Below are 9,616 nucleotides of genomic sequence, written 5' to 3'. Positions count from 1 at the left end.
ATATGTAAGTATAGAAAGAGAATCTTTTGTAGCTTCACTTAGAGGAGGTTGATCAATTAGTACTGGAAATTGGTGATCTATTGGAACAATCTCAGTATAGTACGCCATCTCTCTTAGATAAATTTCCTGAGACTGTAATTCAAATTAGAAAAAAAGAAGAGATAGAGATGGTTAATAAATGGGTACTACTGTAGGAAACTCTTACTCAAATTAGAGATGGGCCAATTTCAAACCAATTCATTGTATTAGGAAGTTATAAGTGGAGGTTGATTCCAAATTGCTTGGTTGATTGGATTTAAACACTAAAGAACACCGCGCCCGGAACATGTGGAACATCATGGAGAGCATAAAAAAAGGCATAATGCATAAACAGGTCCTCAAACTTGGGCTCAGCTAGCATGTATACCCTCCAATTTTGGGTGTGCACAAAAGGGCACCTCAACTTGTGCTCCACTTTGTCAGTTGAACGCTCCAACTTAGATCATCTATATAGACACTTCCAAAATTTATGTGCCACGTCAACATTTATGTTTACGTGTTCAGCTTTATACAAGTTAAGATGCCTACTTGTGCGCACCACAGTTAGATGGCACAAGCTGGAAAATACAGCACTACCTTAATTTAGGGAAGGTAATAAAGTTGCAGATGGATCAGCAAACTGGGGACTACTATATATGCACATATACTACTTGGATTAACAATTTCCAGTTTCTCCCTAAGGCAGTAAGAGGGTAACTCAATATGGACAAGATGAGCTTTCCTTCTTTCAAGATGAAGAACAATAAAAGTTTCTTCTTTGATAATAGTAGCATGTATAGATTTTATACCTTTGATGTTCCTTTAGGAATAACTTTTGTATAGAGAGATGATTGTGCATCTCAGTCAGTACTGAAATCCTGCTTGTTGTATAGATTGGAGCATGTTCCATTCTTTAATAGGTATAGGGAGGTTTGTAACTTTTTGTTATATATAAAAGAACATCTACTCTCAATAGAGTTGATGATTAACTGATAAAAACAATTCATTGTGGAATTCTAGGAAAAAATTGCATCATGGAGTTCGTTGTTACTAAGCCTTATGGAAAGAAAGTATGGCAAAAATTTACTCGCACCGAGTATTTACACCAAATCAACGCATACAAGACATGTATTTCTTATACGGAGAAGATCCGAATATGCCCTTAAACTATGCGAAATTGGCCGGATACGCCTGTCGTCAATACTTTAGCACAAATATGCCCTTACCGTCCAAATTTGCCTTTATTTTACGTCACCCACCAATTAACCTAATTAGATGATTAATAAGCGAAAAGGACCGAATATGCCGTTAAAGTTGTGAAATTGAACAGATAGGCCTTTGTTAAATTCCATGTCAAATTCGTGTGGGAAAAAGGAAACTTCACCTTTGACCCTGACTGATATGGTCTGACTGTGTGTACTAAATTGTTATACAGTTATACTTAGTTTAATCTTTTGACAGTTCCAATTGTATAGGAGAATCCCTCCACTTTACTGCTTTATTATTTTGGATAGTCAAACTGTAAGAATGAATTATTCATTTTAGTGTTACATTGATGAGGATAGGCAACACTTCCTCTGTATATATTTTGATCTATCATTAATATACCCCTTCGAGGGAACCTTTGATTAAAAAAAAAATACATGCATACTTGCATGCATGCATAAATACTGTTACACCCCGCACTTTCAGTGTTACACCCCGTACCTCGGAGAAGCACTGATTAAATTTGAATGTAAGTATGTCGAGCTATGGCTAGGTAAAACAACTTTGGAGTGTGAGGAACGAAACATTATTAAGTATATTTTTTAAGTAAATGATGAATTATGATCTTGTAAGTCGTAACCGGGAAGGACAACCTTGGAACCAAAGGAAATCACCATTATCAAGTATTATTAGTGATAAATATCATGTATGGAGAGTTTCGGAAGATTTCGGGACCAAGCAAATCGAAGAAAATAAGTTTGACGAAAATTTGGAAAAAGATGGCAGGATTTTGGGCAGATTTTTAGTCAACTTTGGAGGGGTATATCTCCTAGTATATTAGGAGTTTTAAGGTGTTCCAAAATCCTAAAATGAAGCTCGTCAAGTCTAGTTTCCAACGCAACAAACCTCTCGTCGATACGACGCCGGAGTAGAGAATTATGGACGTTACAAGTTCGGCTGACAAAGCAGAAACGCGTGCTACAGTACTGCTACAGTGCTACCGACTTTGCCCACCTATAAAAGGGTCAAGACCCCATTTTTCAGCTCCAAAAACAGATCCTAAAGCCCAGCACACATATAGGGGCAAATATGTCATAAAAAGTGAGGGTTTGAAGTGATTTTTTGGCTAATCAAGGCTCGGGTAACGCATAGTTACGATTATAGCATCGTTTTGCGGTGGATTTCGGCTTGGATTCAAGGTGGATATTGGAGATATTATTGTTCTAACAAGGAACAGGTATGAATCTCTCCTTATTGGTATTAATTTCGGCTTCTTTACGGAAATAAAGTTATTAAATAGTCGTATCACAAGTTGGTTAGTTGAGAAATTTAGAAAACATCGTGTGGGATGTTTTAGGAAATATATTGGTATGGATAAGATGATGTTGGTATTGTTGTTGTTGATTGGTTGTTGATATTATGATTTCGGGCTAGGCATATAAACAGGGGAGATGCTGCCCGAATTTCGACAGAATCTAAAAGGATTTTAATTAAAGGTTTGAGACAAGTGCATGATGACGAGCCTAACAATAGTATGAATGGTTTTATATGTAGATTGCGAGTCAGGAAGTAAGTTGGAAGTCGAGAAATTATCTTCCAGGTATGTTAAGGCTAGTCCCTTTCTTCTAAAGGCATGATTCCTTTCTTATGAATCCAATAGGTGTTTTCCAAATGTCCCATGATCCCTCTATGTGAATCCATAGATGTTTTCCAAGAATATTCTTATTCTCAAAAGCTAGAGATTCATGATTCATGGAGTTCTTATGATGCTAAAAATAAACGTGTTTTGTGATGACGATGATCCTATTTCTAGAAACTCCTATGTTATAATTACTTACATATGTTTCATAACCTCCTTACTTCCAAAAGTTAGAGTTCATGATTCAAAGGCATGATTTTTTTCTTGATAATCCATAAATGTTTTCCAAAATGTCCCTATTTTCCGAGTCAAAGAATTATGATTCTATAAGCTTTTATGACAACAACAACGGACATGTTTTTACAATGTTAATGACGATGCTAAAGATGAGAATGTTTCTATGATGGTTACGACGATGATGATGATTTCATGTTTAAAAGTCCCAAGCTTATGATTTCAATGTGAATATGAGAAAGTTGCGTTATTTTCGTGATTTTCTTGATTTTTATTCATTGTTGTTGATCTCGCCTTATAATAATAGTTCCTTCAAGGTGAGATATAGCGATGATGATTGCTCCATAACATAAATCGGAGGTTACCGACCTTACGTCACTCCGATAGAGTCGTAGCTTTTATTTGGCTCTCATGCATGCTTTATATATATGTATGTATTTTCTCACACCGCGCCGCGCTATAGTCGGCCGGGCATGTCACGTAGATGTGCACAACACTGCAGTGGGCATGTTATGATATTGCCCCGGATGCGGGAGGCCCGGACGTGGGCTAATGATGATAACACCGAGCCTCAATGGCTGGGCATGATACTATATTTATGACACCGAGCCTTAATGGCCGGGCATGGTACTATATATATGATACCGAGCCTTAATGGTCGGGCATGGTACTATGTATATGTATAAAATGTTTTTTTTAAGGCTAAGCATGCATGGCATCCGCCTTACGAGGCATCCAGATGTACAGGTTATCTCTCATATTCCATGTTACCTTTCATATCTATATTATGTTGTTATTCATGCCTTACATACTCAGTACATTATTCGTACTGACGTCCCTTCTTGTGGACGCTGTGCTCATGCCCGCAGGTAGGCAGGGAGACGGATCAGACCCATAGGTCTTCTATCAGCGGATTCTTAGGAGCACTCCACTTTCTTCGGAGCTGCAGTCTATTTGGTATTGTCCTTATGATCATTTGTATTCCATGTAGAGGCTCGTAGACGTGTGTGTACAGTTAGATGTTTTGTAGCTTCACCGATTCATATTATGGTATAATATATTGGTGGCCTTGTCGGCCTTATTTTGAGCTCTTGATACTTTACTGTTAGCCTTGCCGGCTTTATGATATACGCTGTGTTGTGGCGACCTTATCGGTTCGCATATGTACATATGTGCTGAATGATCGGATATTCCTATGTTGGGCCTTTTCTGTGTGCAGGTGTTCTTTGAGTTATGGTTTATAATGTTCCAAGTAATGGATAAGTCAGGTGGTTCTCGGCATACGGGTCGGAGCCCGTCATACTCCTGGTAGGGGTGTGACAAATACGTACATTATACATAATGCAACATGAGGAAGAAAATTAAGCATGCATACATACATACATGATGTAACTTGAGGTAGCACAACTAAGAATGTAAAGCATTGAATGAGAAATGCAGAAAGTTACCGCTTTAACTTGACTGATTCTCCTTTCCTTGCTCCTCTTGCTTGTCCCGAATGATGAGAGGGTGACAGCTTATCTAAAAGAAGAATGATACTACTAACACAGTTGAAAGTCCTTTTTTTTTTTCAAAGACAATTAAAAGTCTTAGTAATTTATTATCATAACTAGACGGCCTATGCCCGTGCTGTGCACGAGCCCAACACTTTAGATTATAGTGTATTTATGTGTATGTAGTTGTTTTTGAATAGTGATAATATATATATATATATATATATATATATATATATATATATATATATATATATATATATATATATATATATTATGTTCAAAACACGATTAATATAACATTGTAGTTTGTGCTCCGTATCTAAAATTTTATTATATTAATGTTTGCTATGAACACAAAATTGGAAAATTTATTAATATTTTTTAAAAGAGAAAGACTTGTTTAAAAGGAAACTATTTTCTTCTCTTTGAGATAAAACAATAGCAATATTTAAGCATCGGTTGATACTTTCAATTTTAATTCGATTAATTTAAAGGTGTAAAATACTTATTATTTTTTTATCAAATTTTGATTTGGACAATTCTATTCAAATTATTAAATTAATTTTACATGTTTAAAATGAAACAAAGTAGAAATTAATTTTTTATTCAAACGAAGAAATACTATTTTTTAATTTTTAGTAAATATTTTCGGTTTAGCTCATTTTACTTGTCATGTTGTCTTTTGCATGTTTTTTTGTTTTTAAGAAAACATCGATTAGAATTATAATTTGATTAATTTACCTTATTCATTATTTGATCTGCATTTGATATATATGTTTTACGACATTAATTTCTTTTCACATTTATTAGAGTAAAAATAAAAATTAAAAAAATTAAATTCTATATTATTTTAAAATATAAATATTTTAAGTATATTTATTTTAGTAAACATAACAAATAAATGACATGGCGGAATAACAAATACAACAGTTTAATATCTAGATTAGATCTCAGGCTAATATAAAAAAAGAAAGAAAATTGTATGGTTTGACTACTTAACCTTTTGAAGAAAAGCAATTTCATGGATTGACACGCACGTGGTAATGAATTCATCATTATTGACTTAATGAGATACATTGAAAATTACATGAATACTGTTTGATTTTTTAATAGGGGGTGCACTTTTTTTTTGGACATTATTAATTTGCACTATATATATATATATATATATATATATATACACTATGTTCAAAACACGATTAATATAACATTGTAGTTTGTACTCCGTATCTAAAACTTTATTATATTAGTGTTTACTACGAATACAAAGTCTGCACTTTTTTTTTGACATTATTTCTTTTTAATATGGGGTTCACTTTTTTTTTTTTTTTTTTTGATATTACTTGATTTTGTTAATATGAGGTCTACCTTTTTTTACCGTGAGTTTTGAGATGCTGGGATCCACTTTTTTTTTTTTTTTTTTTTTTTGTATTGCTTGATGTCGTTTTAGTATGGGGTCCACCCTTTATGGGGTACACTTTTTTTTTTTTTTTGGACATTATTAGTTTGTACTATTTTTATGCATATAATATATATACATATACTATGTTCAAAACACGATTAATATAACATTGTAGTTTGTGCTCCGTATCTAAAACTTTATTATATTAGTGTTTGCTACGAATATAAAGTCTGCACTTTTTTTTAATATGGGTTTCACTTTTTTTTTTTTTGATATTGCTTGATTTTGATAATATGGGGTCCACTTTTTTTTTATTACTCGGTGTTATTTAGTATGCCCCCCCCCCCCCCCCCCCCCCTCTTTTTTTTTTTAAGGGACAACGGACGACGAAGCATGGGTCTAAACCCATGCTTTATATAGTTTTTTTTTATATTGCTTGGTGTTGTTTAGTATGGGGCCCACCCTTTTGGATATTATTAGTTTGCACTATTTTTATGCATAATATATATATATATATATATATATACGATTAATATAACATTATAGTTCGTGCTCCGTATCTAAAACTTTATTATATTAGTGTTTGCTATGAATACAAAGTCTGCACTTTTTTTTTGACATTGTTTGTTTTTTTAATATGGGATTCACTTTTTTTTTATATTGCTTGATTTTGTCAATATGAGATACTATGTTCAAAACACGATTAATATAACATTGCAGTTTGTGCTTCGTATCTAAAACTTTATTATATTAGTGTTTGCTACGAATACAAAGTCTGCACTTCTTTTTTTTGACATTGTTTATTTTTTTAATATGAGATTCACTTTTTTTTTTTTATATTGCTTGATTTTGTTAATATGGAGTCCACCTTTTTTTTTCCCGTGAGTTTGGAGATGGTGGGTTCCACTTTATTTACTTTTTGTTTTTAAATATTGGTTGGTGTTTTTTTTTATTTTTTAATATTGGTTGATGTTTAATATGGGGACCACACGTTTTTTTAAATGCTTAATTGGTTGGTGTTTTTTGTTGAATTTTTTAATATTGGTTGGTGTTTAATATGGGGACCACACTTTTTTTTAAAGTATTTTAATTATGTTGCTGCACAATAATTTCATTTGCTCCCACTAATGGGTTGATACGCATGTGGCAATAAATCCATCATTATTGATTTAATTGTTTGATTTTCTAAGCACTTTTGTATTTTAAGTATGTTGCTGTACAATAATTCTATTTGCTTCCTCTAATGGGTTGATACGTATGTGGCAATGAATCCATTATGCTATATAGGCCCACAATTGTTTTTTTCAAAAATTAGAAAACGGATATATATAAGTATTTTAAGTATGTTGCTGTACAATAATTTCATTTGCTCTCACTAATGGGTTGATACGCATGTGGCAATAAATCCATCATTATTGATTCAATTGTTTGATTTTCTAAGCATTTTTGTATTTTAAGTATGTTGCTGTACAATAATTTCATTTGCTCCCTCTAATGGGTTGATACGCATGTGACCATGAATCCATCATTATTGATTTAATTGTTTGATTTTCTAAGCACTTTTTTTTAACATTGTTTGTTTTTTAAATATGGGATTCACTTTTTTTTTTTAATATTGCTTGATTTTGTTAATATGGGATCCATTTTTTTTTCCCGTGAGTTTGGATGTGGTGGGTTTCAATTTATTTTTTTATTACTGGTTGGTGTTTAATATGGGGCCCATATTTTTTTTAAATATTAATAGTTGTTTAAAATATGTGGGCCCACAATTATTTTTTAAATATTAGTAGTTGTTTAAAATATGTGGGCCCACAATTTTTTTTTAAAATATTAGTAGTTGTTTAAAATATGTGAGCCCACAATTGTTTTTTGGGCCCACAAACGGACGACGAAAAAGTGCCCAAACCCCCCTTTCTATATAGTAGTAATATATAAGTATTTCAAGTATGTTGCTGTACAATAATTTCATTTGCTCCTACTAATGGGTTGATACGCATGTGGCAATGAATCCATCATTATTGATTTAATTGTTTGATGTCTAAGCACTTTTTTTTTTTTAACATTATTTATTTTTTAATATGGGATTCATTTTTTTTTTTTTTTAATATTGTTTGATTTTGTTAATATGGGGTCCACTTTTTTTTCTCGTGAATTTGGATGTGGTGGGTTCCGCTTTTTTTTTCTTCTCTTCTTTTTTTTTAATACTGGTTGGTGTTTAATATGGAGACCAATTTTTTTTTTTTAAATATTAATTGTTATTTTTTAATATATATAGGACCATAATTTTTTAACTTGGAATGACGACAAAAAAGGAGCCGGTTGGACGATGAAAAAGGTGCCCAACCGGCTCTTCTAAATAATTAGAAATAGAAATATATACAATCAAAAGTGATCGAGGAAAAGACGGTGAAGAACATAATTGTCTTTTCCTTTTGACTCTGACACTACCAGAACTTCCAGTGCAGCTAGCCAGCTACAAATTAACGTGTATGAGTCAGTGACTGTCCCTTTTGAGCAATAGTTCATAAATTAAGGAAGAGTCTTAAATTTTGAAAGCATTATGTTAGAATTAAAGCATAGGTAAAAAGGCTTACAATAATATATGAAAAAGGACTTGTGCTGTCAGCTATGCATGTCCACAGGGCCGGAGCTACCATTCTAAGTACGAGTTCGGAAGAACTCAATAATTTTGATTCAAACGTTGTATTTGTGTTAAAAATTTATTGATTTATATATATATAAATAATTTATCCAGAACTTAGTAAGCTGCTTTTTCTAAAATTCAAACTTAAAATCTTGACTCCACTTCTGTATATGTACAACAAATTCTAGTAGTTGTTAGGAACTATTTTATAGTTCCTGGTGATTGGGAATATTTTTCTTTTCTTCCAATAATGTGGGTGCCTTGGCCGCGAAGTAACAGCAGGGACATGATTCCATCATTATAGGGCACGTGCAGATTTATGGTTCTCTGGTAGAAATGATTTGAACTGACAAAAGTGAGAAATTTAATTTTTTACTTTTTCTTTACAGATCAAGCAGACTAGAAAAGGATTCTTCTCAGGATAAGAGAGGTCAAATGGAAATCATTTCTTGTATACAAAAGACGTACTTCAAGATTGTTGAATTTATTAAAAAGAATTACAAAATCATAGGGGATTAATTAAGTCAAAACCCCTACGAATGAAGCTTAAATTAATGTCTATATCCAATTTAGGGTATGGTAAAGATTCCTCTTTGTTTTTCCTCTTTTGACTTAACAAGATGCAGCTATGTATTACATATACTCCCTCCGTCCCAATTTATGTGACACCATTTGACTAGGCAGGGAGTTTAAGAAAAAAGAAAGACTTTTAAAATTTATGTCACAGTAAATCATCTCATAAAGTTAAATTACTTCTAAATATAGAAAATTGACATTTTTTTTGGGATACACTAAAAAGGAAAGTATGCCTAATTATTTTCTTCTCTTAACTGATCTATGAGGCAAAAGATACATATGATCTAAGTTGTACAGGAGTTGTGATGCTCAATCTTGTGTTACGATGATAATAATTACATACTCTGTAAGTAACTTCTTAAACCATTTCTGGCAAGTCATCATCAAAAACATATGTTTTG

This window comes from Lycium barbarum, chromosome 11 (genome assembly GCF_019175385.1).
Source record: "Lycium barbarum isolate Lr01 chromosome 11, ASM1917538v2, whole genome shotgun sequence".
NCBI lineage: Eukaryota > Viridiplantae > Streptophyta > Magnoliopsida > Solanales > Solanaceae > Lycium > Lycium barbarum.
Note: the sequence above shows the minus strand (reverse complement) of the source record.